The following is a 13,787-nucleotide window of genomic DNA, read 5'->3' as shown; positions in this document are numbered from 1 at the left end:
TTCTTTTTATGTGTTTCATTCTATCATAGTCCGTTCATGCTCTATATTTCACAGTTTAATAGCACAGAAAAAGAATAGTTTCAGGATTTGTTCATTGAATACCCTGAACTCAATCTATGCTGTTATGAATGTTTTCCTCTAGTATTAGTTATGAAAGTGTAATTCTTAATTGCTTCACCTTCAGACTAAAACTTCACAGTGAGTATTATTCAGGAATTCAAATCTGCTCCTGAGTGATATATCTCTTTCTCACATCACCAGCTTAGTGAAAAACTCTTAGTGGCCTTTCACTGGCTAGACATATTTCATCTTCACAATTTTAAGTTTGTTTCATGATATATCTATAAGGCCCTGCAAACGATCCATCTCTTTCTGGTTTATTAGTTTCATAATGTAGAGTATGAGGTTTAGTCACCTGTCCAACTATCCCACCATTAGGTAAAAAAAATTCAGACCAAGCACAAATCTGTTCGGGAGAAGCTAATCCAATTCGAAGTTGTTGATGTTTATTCTGGTCAATCATAAAAGATCTCAATTTATTGTGATCAAACTTCCTCTCTATCTATCTGAAAGTTTTTCTCATATATAATAGCATGATTCAATTCTAGAGCTAAAGATCGTAATTCTCGAATGAGCAATCGGAAAGATTCTGGAGCAGTGTCAGGTTTAGGTATTGGCCCTCCATTTATAATGGCACAAAGTACTTCATTACGAGTTCTAATATGGTCAGATTTGAGAGTAAGCATCTCTTGTAAAATATAAGCAACACCAAAACCTTCTAGAGCCCAAACTTCCATTTCTCCTATTCGTTGCCCCCCTCATTTGGATTTTCCTCTAAGAGGTTGTTGTGTAACCCGTGCATAAGGTCCACTCGAACGTGCATGTATTTTCTCATCAACTTGATGACTCAATTTCGACATATAAGATTTTCCTATTGTAACAGGTTGTTCAAAAACATCTCCTATTCTTCCATCAATTAATCTATGTTTTCCAGGATGATCTGGTTCGAATACCCATGGATTAGCTGTTTGCTCACTAGCTTTGTAAAGTTCAGGAAACACTAGTTTTCTCGAAGCTTCTCGCTCGTATTTTTCGTCAAAAGGTGTTATTCTATGATGTTTGTTCATCGGGTTTCCTGCTAAACCAGGCAAACATTCAAAGATCTGTCCTACATTCATTCGTGAAGGTACCCCTAATGGATTCAATACCATATCAACTGGTATTCCATTTTGCAAATAGGGCATATCTTCTCTGGGCAAAACTATTGAAATAATACCTTTATTACCATGCCTTCCAGCTACTTTATCACCCACTTGTATCTTACGTTTTTTTTATATATATACGTGTATTGTTTCCGCATTATCACCGGAATCATCTACTCTATTGATCCATCTCACGTCGATAACTCGACCCCTTCCACCTATAGGTGCTCTGAGACAATTTTCTCTCGCAGTGGATACCTCAATACCAAATATGGTTTGTAATAATCTTCCTTCTGGGGTACATAATGATTCTTCTATTGTTTGAGGCGTTAATTTACCTACCAAAACATCACCTATTTCTATCCAAGATCCTAGCATTACAAGACCATTTTCGTCCAAATGACGAAGTGAATGAGCATTTAAATGAGGTATTTCTCTAGTGATTCTTTCAGGACCCTGGCTCGTCATACAGATTTCAATCCTGTATCTTACGATATGGAAAGAGGTATAAATATCTTCATATACCAGACGTTCACTAATGAGTATTGCGTCTTCGAAATTGTATCCTTCCCATGGCATATAAGCTACTAAAACGTTTTTTTCCCAAAAATAGTTCTCCGCCTACCGTAGTCGCACCATCCGCCAAAATTTGTCCCTTCTTTACACATTCCCCTTGATGAATTTGAGGTTTTTGATGCGTACAAGTATTGGTATTAGAACGTTGATATATAACCGATTCTGTTCGTACAGTGTCTCCATTAACCGATGAAGTTATATTTACAGCATCGATATACTCGATCCTTCCCTCTTGTGTAGCTATAGCTACACTTCCTGAATCTAGAGCTGCTTGACCTTCCAACCCAGTTCCGACAATGCACTTCTCGGGTCGAAAAAGTGGAACTGCTTGACGCTGCATATTAGAACCCATTAGAGCACGATTCGCATCATTATGTTCGAGAAAAGGAATAAGGGAAAATCCAACGGAAAAATATTGGAAAGGAAAAATAATTCTGAAATGGATTTGTTCCCATGCAATAACTATAAATTATTGTCGGTATCGAGCTGGAGTAATTTGTTCCTCTTGAATTCCTTGATTTAACGCCAAAGAATTTCCCGTAGCTATCTGATAGTATTCATCCTCATCTTCTCCCGGTAGTAGATAAACCATATGTTCTTCTCTCGATCTCTCGGAGATCTTATAGAATGGACTTTGTAAAGAACCACAATCACCAATCTTTGCATGAATAGATAATGGTGCAACAAGTCCAGCATTCATTCCTTCGGACGTATCGATTGGACAAATACGCCCATAATAACTGGGATGAATATCCCGTGTCCGAAAACTAGCAGTTTGCCCTGTTAAGCCCCCAGGACCTAAATGGCTCAATTTTCGCCCATGAGCTATTTCCATCAATGGATTAGTTTGATCCAAAAATTGGGATAAGGGGTGTGAACCAAAAAAATCTTGAAAAGTGTTTTTTAATAGAGTTGAAGTGACCAAGTTCTGAGGAGTTGATCTGCGCTTGGTTTCTCTGTGTATAGTTCTTTTAACTGCATCTTCTAAACGACCTAGAGCTAATCTAAATTGATTCTGTAATAAATCTGCTACAGAACGAATCCGTCGATTTCTGAGGTGATCTATATCATCGAGTGTACCCATTCCAAATTTAACCCCGATAAGGTAATCCACAGCAGCCAATACATCTTGTGGTAATGAAAAAATCTCGTTCTCGGGTATATCAAGGTTCAGTTTTTGGTTCAGATTTCATCGACCAATCTTTCCCAATTCACATCTTTTTCGGAAAAAAAATTCTTGCAATTCTTTACATAGAGACTCGGAAAATACCAAATCGCCACTTATACAGTAGAGTTTTTTATAAAACTCCAGAATGGCTTTTTCCCTCGACCATAGATATTCCTCCCGCTTCCACCTCTCCTTCTTCTTCAATAAAAATAAAAATCTTTCGGGATAGCGAGTATTGTCCAGAATCTCTTCGAGATTTAAACCCATAGCTGATAATAGAACTGGAATAGATATTTTTTGTTTTCTGCTTACACGAGCCCATATCCTTTCTCCCACATCGATCTCTAATTTCGATCTTCTTCCCCAATCTGAAATCAGAGTGCCAGTATATATCTAATTAATTCTATTATGGTCTAATTCCGAACGATAATAAATACCAGGACTTATTAATATTTGATTAACTACGACTCTGTAAATCCCATTTACTACAAATGCTCCATGGGAATTCATTAAAGGAATATTTCCGAGAAATACAGTTTGTTTCTGTATCTTCCTACTATTCCTCCGAATCGATCTTGCTGGTACATATAATTCAGAGTAATATGTAAGGGACTGATATACAACATCTCTCTCTTTGATGAAAGGTTCTGCTAATTCATATTCATTACCAAAAAGCCTGAATTCAATTTCTTTATCTATATCCTCAATTTTTGGAAAATTATGAAGTTCTTCCATCAAGCCCTGATCGATAAAACGACAAAATCCTTCAAATTGTATCTTACCAAATTCAGGGATTGTAAACGCTCCCTCATTTTCATCTAATCGCATTGGAAGTTTCCCATCTGTAGAAAAATCTATTAAATTATTCCTGATTGATCTATATGGATCAATCCGACAAAAAAGATTCGGATGTATATTCAGTCTTCACTATATCCCATGAAATTCTACCCCTATCCAGATATACTTCCAATTAAAAAAAAAAAAAGGATAAGGAAGAGGTACTTTGATACTTTCTTCCAACCACGTGAAATGGAGCTATGAACGAATGAATCAAACCATTCTTAAATGTTAATCTCACTTAGAAAATTTCCTAATGAAAATAGTCAGATCGAAAGAAAGACGGAGAACAAATTAGATCCATTTCCTTTATGGTTGACTTTAGCATACATCTCATACTATACTTAAAGGACGGACGAATGACTTGAAAGGACAAAAGATTCAATCTGTCCATGGGATTCCCATATCTCGGCGACATAGCCAAGCGGTAAGGCAGAGGACTGCAAAGCCTCCATCCCCGGTTCGAATCCGGGTGTCGCCTTGTTGAGGTAAGTAAATGGAAGGAAAAGTCTGTATTTCCATTACAAAACCTCTGGAGACATATTGGTACATATTACCAATATAGATAGTGAGTTACGTACATTTGATCCCGATTCTGTCGTGAATGTACGACCCTCAAGTTAGTTATAGTAACTTGTTGGTCAATGAACAAATGGATTTATTGATCTCTCATATCAGCTCGAACGTCAATAACATTCAGAATGCAAAGGTGGACCATTCATTTCAACTTCAACTTTGCACTATGGTTAATAGTTCCCTTATCATCTCGATGATGAAATCATTATTTTTTAGAGAACATGATCCGTATGGATATAGTCGGTATAACTTGGGCTGCTTTAATGGTAGTTTTTACATTTTCCCTTTCACTCATAGTATGGGGGAGAAGTGGGCTATAATGGTAATGCTTAAGAATCAATTATTGCATTCCTTCCATATCATGCATGGTAATATATTCTGTTCCATAAGGATCCAGTAATATTGAATCTTCGTTCCAAATTGAAACACTCTACATGGAATTATTTCCTGTTTATCCCTGTAAGGGATGTACGTAATCCCTTATCATTATCATTTTCCTATGAAAAATCTTATTTTCTTCAACAGGTTTGAATTCATTAGTTCTTTTCTAGAATGAGTCGATAATCTCATTTCTTCCACTGAAGAACGATCTCTCTTCTCTTTCTTAGTAGGAATAGAAAGAGTCCCTGTTTTATCGGATGGTTCCGAATTGAATTGATCGGATCTGATATGAATTCCGTTCTCGGAAAAATATGGGACATAAGTCATAGATTCCTTTGCTTTTTCATATACCATTTCAAGTGCTATATCTAACATGTGCTAGATATAGATGTTCGTACCGAAAAAAAGATGTTCAACTTTGATCCTAAAGAATCCGCAAGTACGTTCAGAATTAAGTCTGTCTGCATTGGGTCTATTTTTCCAGGAGCAGAAAGAAGGTGATGTGATCATCTCCGCTATTTTATGGTACGAGGTCCTTCATCCTACATTTACCATATATGGATAAGTACCATTAAGATATATTTATCCATATATGGGTGTAAAAGAAGTAGTACAAAAGAAAAGGTTAGATATTCTTTTCCTCCGTACTACTTCTTCTTTTCTTTTCAAAAAAAATTAAAAGCAATCCCTACCCTGTATTGTTGTAATACAATAGATCCACCCTATATTGTCGTAATATAAAAGATCTCATAACCTATTTTATACTTATGATCTAGATCATAAAGATCTATCTAGTGATCAGCAATCAATTGATTTTCATCAAAATCAATTGCTTCCACTGCTTGCACTGGCCGTTTTGACGTAAGGGATAAGTAGAAAAGCAGTAGGAACTGCAAGGAACAGTAGAACAGCAATAAATGCAAGGGTATTTACTTCCATGATCTCCTTATTTTAACTTTGTTCAAAAATAGCTCTAGATTTGATCTCATTTTGATCTCATAGAGATGAATGAATCTTTCTTTCAAGATCCATGAAATAGATGTATGATAGCAAATCTTACTCAATATCTCAAACAGCCCATAATCATAGACTCCATTGCCCAATGGACTGAAACCCTCTGAAGATCTCATCTTAGCTACTGGAAGACATCATTCAACCAAAATTTAAATCAAAAATCCCACCCCATAACTAGCCTAAAATCCTCAAGAACAAAGCCTAAACTGAAAGAGAGAGCCCTCTCTGATTGCAGGTGGGCTAGAACCTGCAATCCAAAGCTTGGTTAGTGGTTACCCCGGCCGTATTCCCTCAGGAGTCAAAGGGAACAACCTGGGTGTTAACATAAATGGCGACTCCACTGGGGACCTGAATGAACTTTATAACCCCCTGTCTGATTCTTAATACTGTAGATAAAGCCTGAGTGACAGCCAGACAGCCTTAGAAACTGCCTCTGCTTTGCATTGGCAGGAGTATATAAAAGCTGCCTCAGTCAATCTTTATTCGGTCTTAAGTTCCATACAATTGTGCTGTACCTGATCAGTCCTTGTCAAATATCATTATCTTCCTAGAAAATTCTCCTAAAAGAAATCACAGAAACTGGCTCCTAAGAAGAAAACTCGCTATACAAGATCTAACCCAGATCCTGATCCATCACCCGAGTTCCAAAATCCAAACTTGATTTCAAGAATCCTTAAGAGACACAAATCAGAAGGGACTTTATCAGATTCAAGCTCTGAAGCAGAATGTCAAACTAATATTCTAACCCCTGCTAAAGTTTCTCTACATCCTCATACTACCATTCCACAATCTCCTAGTCCTTCATCCACTTCACAAGGTATCCTTTCAACCACTCCATCAACTACAAATACCCTTCTCATTCCCTTTCCTCCCCTTGTCCCATTCGTTCGTGTTATCCCTATTGTCCCACCAAACATGGCTAATAGATATGCTCCACTACAGTTACATGCCAATCCAGGGCCTATGCCTCAAGATTACCAAAGCAAGATTTCATATTTTGATGGTACTGGCTCTTATCCAGCCCTCCAACATACCAAGAAAATGCAGGACTAATTTGAAAATTATGAGATAGATGATGATAGGGTTAGAATGAAAATTTTTGTGCAAAGCCTAACAGGAGATGTAAGATCATGGTTTAGGTCACTTCCAGCAAACTCTATAGCTGACCCTGAAGCCCTGTATCAAACCTTTATCAACAGATGGGAGAAGAAAAAGGATCCACTTCATATTTTATCTGAATACAATACTATCAAAATAGGTCCCCAAGAAACTGTCTTGGATTATTGTGCTCGGTTCAACAATGTCTACAATGCTATTCCCCAAAATCTCAGACCCCCACCTGACCTAGCTTTATATACCTTCCCTGATGGGTTTGATTCAGATATGGCCTACCAATTAAGAGAGAGGGCTCCCCGGACTTTAGCTGAGATGCAAGACATAACAGTTAGTGTAGAAGCCAACCTAATAGCTAAGAGGAATAGGACCAGAACTGAAAGAAAGACTACCTTCAAAGAAGAGCCTTCAGGCTGGGATCAGAAATTAGATGCAATAATCACTGGCATGCATAGGTTAGGTGACAGAGTAGAATCAGTTGAGAGGAAGTCATCATGGGAAGCACCACAGAATAATCCAATCAGGAATCCCAATTTTAGAAGAAATAAAAATCCCAATGTTGGCAAGGCCAGCCCTGAACTAGAGATAAGGCCTCCGTTCCAAGAAAACTATGCTGAAGCATCTACTTCTAGTGAGCAGATAGATGATACCCACATCAATTTGATGGGCCTGAACGATGATCAGCAAGTTTTTCTGAGTCAAGAAGATCATGAAGAGGAAGACATAAGCCAGTTCCAAACTAGATCAGGTGAATCATTTGATTTCAAACAAGGCTATGACACAGCTGTTTTTGAAGTTCATAAACAATACAAATTAAGAAGCATAAATGTAAATGTGCCACAGCCTGAGAAGACAAAGGATAGCCTATAGCCTAGGAAAGCTATTGCCACAGAGCCTATTAACAAAACTGATTCAATTACAGATGAAGTAACAGTTGAAGAAGTAACCGAACCATTTCCCTCAAATCAAGAAACAAGGGTTTCACCTCCTTCACAGCACAATCCAAGCAACACTTTTCAAAAGATGAGTAAAAAGGACAAACCTCAAGACTAAATTGAGAGTCAAGAAGAAACCTCTAAGAACTCAATTGAGAAAGAAAAGGTTGTTACCCATAACACCAAGATCCAATCACAAAGATCTTTTGACTTGGAAGCTGAAATTGGTAAATTGAAGATAGCCATTCCTCTGTCAGAGCTAGCCAAGCATAACATTTACAAACAACAAATTAAGAAGTCCCTTCAACTGACTCATAATAAAGATGATGTCAATGTGTTGGATGACACCCCAGAACTACTTTTCGGTCCAGAGTTTGATGGAAAGACAGCAGTTACAGGAATACTACCTTTTTATGTCAGCTTGTATGTTCATGATAAGATATTACACAATGCAATGTTTGACTCAGGCGCCTCTCATAACCTGATGCCTAAGTCAGTAATGGAAAGATTGAATCTAGACATCACAAGACCATATAAGGACCTATTTTCATTTGACTCCAGCCAAGTTAAGTGTTTAGGCTTGATAAAAGATCTATGTGTGTCCCTTGTCCAGTACCCAAATAAAACAATCTTAATGGATGTGGTAGTTGCTGATATCCCACCCAAATATGGAATGTTGTTATCAAGATCATGGGGAGCCAAACTCCAAGGTTCCCTACAATTGGACATGTCATATGCCACTATATCTGTCTTTGGGCAGCCAAAGAGGCTATACAGAGAGTCACTCATGAAATACATGGTGAGCAGTGAAGAAAAACCTCAAAATTTCCCTATTTATGCAGTCCATTCTGATATGGATTCCTTCATTCTGTTCAATGATGATATAAGCCCAATGAGTGATAACAAATCTGTCATACTTGAACAAGATCTGCATATGAGTGAGCAATCAAGTTCCCAAGAAATCAAGGTTGTGCAATCAAGTGATGAAACTGTTCTAGAAGACAAACCAGGTGAAAGACAAGAACTCCAACTTATAATCCCAAGTCATAGAGAAAATGTTGAAAATCCCCTAAATCAAGGGATCCTATGGTTTCTTGAGTTTGATGGATCAGTCAATAAATTAGGGGCAGGAGCTGGAGTGTGGATTCATAATAAACAAAGCAATCATGCACAAGGTCGAGCCTATAGGCTTAATTTCATATGTACTAATAATATGGCAGAATATGAGGCTCTTCTGCTAGGCCTCAAACTGGTAAAATCATTTCAGGCCACAAAAGTTTCAATCATGGGAGATTCGGACCTTATTATCCAACAAGTGAAAGGCCATTTTGTCACCAATGACAAAAGACTAAGATCATACAGATATGCTACTATTGAAATACTTAAGGCTTTCACTGAATTTCAGATGATCAAAATACCGAGGACCCACAACCTTCATGCACACAGTTTGGCTACATTTGCCAGTACATGCAAATTGCCTTTTGAACCCAACCATTATTTTACAGCTGAGATAAAACACAGACCTTCTGTCCCAAACAATGTCAAAGATTGGCAAGTGTTTGAGGACGATGCACAGATAAATAATTTCTTAACCTTGCAGCATGAATTTTCAGGCTTGAACATTGATGTTGATTCTGTGAAAGACACACAGCCATTGAGTGAACAGGACCAAACAGCAATATCACTCAAAACAGCAAATCAAATACTCTGTCCAACAACCTTTGACAAGGAAACTATACAATAACTTGAACAATTGCATTTTGAGGAAACAACTGGTGCAGAGGCTGAGGTCATACAACTAAAAGACAATTTTCTACCAATAGGCCTAACTCCATTAGAGGACATTTTTGACTCAAATGATGTTCCTAGAAAACCAAAAATGCAACCCCTTAATGCTGCCATTGAAGAATGCAACATTGGAACTACTGAAAAACCCAACATAATAAAACTGTCTGCCTCTTTACCTCCTGACCAGAAGCCTAAATACATTGACCTCTTTAAAGAGTTCCAAGATGTGTTCGCATGGAGTTACGAGGATTTGAAATCCTATGACACCTCTGTTATTCAACACACTATCCCTCTCAAGCCCAATCAAAAGCCATTCAAGCAAAAATTGAGAAGAATCATTCCTATGCTTCTCCCTTCAATTGAGAAAGAGGTACAAAAAATGTTTAAAGCTGGTATCATAGCACCAATAAGGTTTTTAGACTGGATTTCAAACTTGGTCCCCACAAGAAAGAAAACTGGGGAGATTAGGCTTTGTGTTGACCTAAGGAATTTGAATCAAGTATCCCTTAAAGACAATTATCCCTTACCAAAAATGGATCATATTCTCCAAAGAGTGGTGGGGGCTTCAAGAATTTCATTACTTGATGGATTTTCAGGTTTCAATCAGATCCTAGTCCACCCTGATTATCAAGATAAAACAGCTTTCACAACCCCATGGGGAACTTTCAAATATGTTAAAATGCCTTTTGGATTGAAAAATGCAGGAGCTAAATTTCAGAGAGCAATGGATATTGCTTTTGCTAAAGAGATTCATGAGTTCCTTGTTATTTACTTAGATGACCTCACACCTTTCTCAAAATCTGACCAAGAACATTTAAAACACTTGAGACAAATATTCATAACATGTAGGAAATATGGAATCTCCTTAAATCCCAAGAAGTCTCTATTTGGTTTAGAACAAGGTAAGCTATTAGGTCATATCATTTCAAAGGATGGCATTAGAATTGACCCAGACAGAATACAGGCCATCTTGCAAATGCCCCATCCAAGAAACATCAAGGAATTACAAGCCTTCTTGGGAAAGATCAACTTTTTAAGGAGATTTATCCCAAACTTAACAGAATTGATCAGATTACTAAACAACATGCTAAAGAAGGATTCAAAAGTGAAGTGGACAGTAGAAGCTAATCAAGATTTTGAAGGTATTAAATTGGCCCTTACCCAAACCCCAGTCTTAACAAATCCTCAATTTGACAGAGAATTTATCATTTTCTCTTTTGCCTCCCAGCATACCATTGCTGCTGTCTTATTGCAGAAAGATGATTAAGGGAATGAAAAACCTATTGCTTTCTTTAGTAGAGCCCTTAGAGATGCACCTCTGAAATATCAGATCATGGAAAAGCAAGCTTACGCTTTGGTCAAAGCCATCAAAGACTTTAGGATCTACATCCTATACTCCCATGTTATTGCTTATGTGCCAAATCCCATTGTGAAAGACATATTGACTCAAGAAAACTTAGAGGGCAGAAGAGGAAAGTGGATTGCTAACATTTTAGAATTTGACATTGAAATCAAACCTACAAAACTGATAAAAGGACAGGGTTTGGCTAAATTGATGTCTGAAGCAAACTTCCAAGCCTTGGATATTAACCAACTGGACAATGAACCGGAGCTGGCGACTCCAAAGATCAATGCAGCCTTTGAACAATCCCTGTGGTATTCTGATATCTGTTATATATTGCAAAACCTGTGTGCTCCCCCAGGATTGTCCAGAACCAAATCTAGATTTTTAAAAATGAAAGCTTCAAGATTTTGTGTTATAAATGGTAATTTACTATGGAAAAATCATGAAGGTATACTGCTGAACTGTTTGAATATGGATGAGACTAACAATGTTATAAAATAATTTCATGCAGGTGATTGTGGTGGACATTTGTACTGGAAGTCCACTGTGGATAAGATATTAAGGGCAGGTTACTATTGGCCCACTCTGTTCTCTGATGTTAAAAATTTCACCACTACATGTCATAAGTGCCAAGTGTTTGAGGGAAAAAGAAAGTTACTACCACTTCCCTTAAAGCCTATTGCAACAGAAAGGCCCTTTCAGCAATGGGGCTTGGACTTCATTGGGGAAATTCATCCTTCATCCTCAGGCCAACATAGATGGATTCTAACAGCCATAGATTACTTTACTAAATGGATTGAGGCTGTTCCATGCAGACAAGCAAATGATTCTACTATCATTCAGTTCCTTGAAACCAACATCCTTTCCAGATTTGGTTGTCGTGACAAGATCATAACAGACAATGCTGCTGCTTTCAGATCCAAGAAGATGGTGAACTTTTGTCACAAATTCCACATTACTTTGGGCCATTCTACTGCATATTACCCTCAAGGTAATGGTTTAGCTAAATCATCCAACAAAAGTCTTATCAACATCATTAAGAAGATACTAGAAGAGAATAAGAAAAATTGGCACAAGAAGCTTGTAAATTCCTTGTGGGCAGACAGGCTAACAACCAAAAGATCTATTGGGGTCAGCCCATATGAGTTGGTTTATGGAATGGAAGCCAAATTCCCTTCATCATTAGGGGTCCCTGTCATGAAGCTACTTCAAGAAAGTCAAGCTGAACCAAATGACATGCAAAGAAGAATAAACCAGATTATATGTTTGCAGCAAACCAGAGATCAAGTGTATAGCAGAGTTCAAATCCTATAAGAGAAGCTGAAGAAAGCCTTTGATAGAAGAACCAAGGTTGAAGATTTCTTCATTGGGGATAAAGTGCTTAAATGGGATTCAAGAAGAGAAGACAAGGGAAAGCATGGCAAATTTGACTCCCTTTGGAGAGGGCCTTTTGTTATTCAAGCAGTACAAGGAAATAACACCTATTTTTTGAAGAATTTGGATGGCACTGAAGCTAAAGAGGGCCCTGTAAATGGCCGGATGTTAAAGCATTATTTTGACTACTTTCCATGTATATAGCATGGCTCTGCCCTGTACATTATCAGTTGTATATAGTTTTTCTTCCAACATATGAATAGTTCAGTTTAAGAAGTTTTGTAAATAAGCAGGAAAAAGCTTTTATTTCAGAAGTTCCACAATGGTGACAGATTCCAGTTTTGAGGTCCAAAGAGAAATTTTGCAAGTTTTGAGAAGAGGTCAAAATCCAGGGCATTCTGACCTGCTGTTCTTGGTCTTTCAAGTAGAAAAACCATCCCCAAGTGGAGCCACTGTTAGCTACCTATACCAATAGGTTTCATTTTTCATGATTGGCAGGGGAAGTGCCAATATAAGCTACTTTGGTGATGCAAAGATCTCATATTTTTGTGGAAAACACATATCTATAGTTGGTTGATGCTATCCTACCTTTGAATGGGTGATCCAACAGTCTAAGCTGGGTCATGCCATATTTCAATTTTTTGTTGTAGATTAGAGCAAGAAATCTGTCCAAACTGTTCAATCTTGGCAGGTAAGTAGTTAGGTAGAGAATGAAGGTTCCCAACTGCTTAATCTGGGGCCTTGGAAGTAATAAGGCTAGCCTTAGATAGAAAATCAAAAGGAAAAGCCAAAGGAAAAGAAAAGGCACATGAGGGTTTGCAAGTCTAAGTGCACCCTCCTTGAAGTAACAAAAAAATATGCTAGGAAATAGAATGGGTAGGTAGATGGGGTTGCAGAAGCATGATTTCTTTCATATCACTGGCCTAAGCAAAGGTAACACATGAGGGCCAGTACAGATCTCTTATTTAGTAGTTTTGCAGCAACAAAATGAAGCATGTCTAACTTCCCAATCATCCCCCATCACATTCCTTGCTAACATCCCAATACCACCGTTGGTCATGAGAGGAATCAAACTCATTGATTGATCCTTGTTGCATAAAGAGCCACATTTCCTGTGTAAAAGTCTTTTCATTTTGATCTACTCTCCTAACTAAGTTTGTTTCCTATAAAACTTGGTCTTTGCTTCCTCTTCTCCATATCTTCCATCCAATACTAACTACTAACTCTATCTATACTTAACTCCCTATGTTCCCTTTTCCCTATTACTATAGCACTATGGTGTATAAAAACCCCAAAAAATATGTATATATCCCTCCCCTTTGGCATTATAGCCATATGTTCGAATATTGGAAAACCATGCAGAAATAAAGTCTTGTTGTATATGGTTGTGTAAAGTCAGGGATTAAACTAACTCTTGGTTGGTTTAATAACCTAAACTCTACCCTTGTCCCCTTACAACCCCTTTGCAATGTCTTACC

The 13,787-nt window shown here is 37.7% G+C and overlaps 1 non-coding gene across 1 annotated transcript; it reads left to right on the top strand.

Annotated features, from left to right (window-relative positions):
* Positions 1-4,193: 4,193 nt before the first annotated feature.
* Positions 4,194-4,264, top strand: TRNAC-GCA (transfer RNA cysteine (anticodon GCA)). Its single transcript has one exon. It is a non-coding gene; the product is annotated as a tRNA-Cys (tRNA).
* The last annotated feature ends 9,523 nt before the right edge of the window (positions 4,265-13,787 follow it).

Source organism: Pinus tabuliformis, chromosome 4_2 (assembly GCF_031772625.1).
Source record: "Pinus tabuliformis cultivar Carrire ecotype Pingquan chromosome 4_2, CPIR1, whole genome shotgun sequence".
Classification (NCBI taxonomy): Eukaryota; Viridiplantae; Streptophyta; class Pinopsida; order Pinales; family Pinaceae; genus Pinus; species Pinus tabuliformis.
Note: the sequence above shows the minus strand (reverse complement) of the source record. Positions and strands in the feature narration are given on the sequence as shown.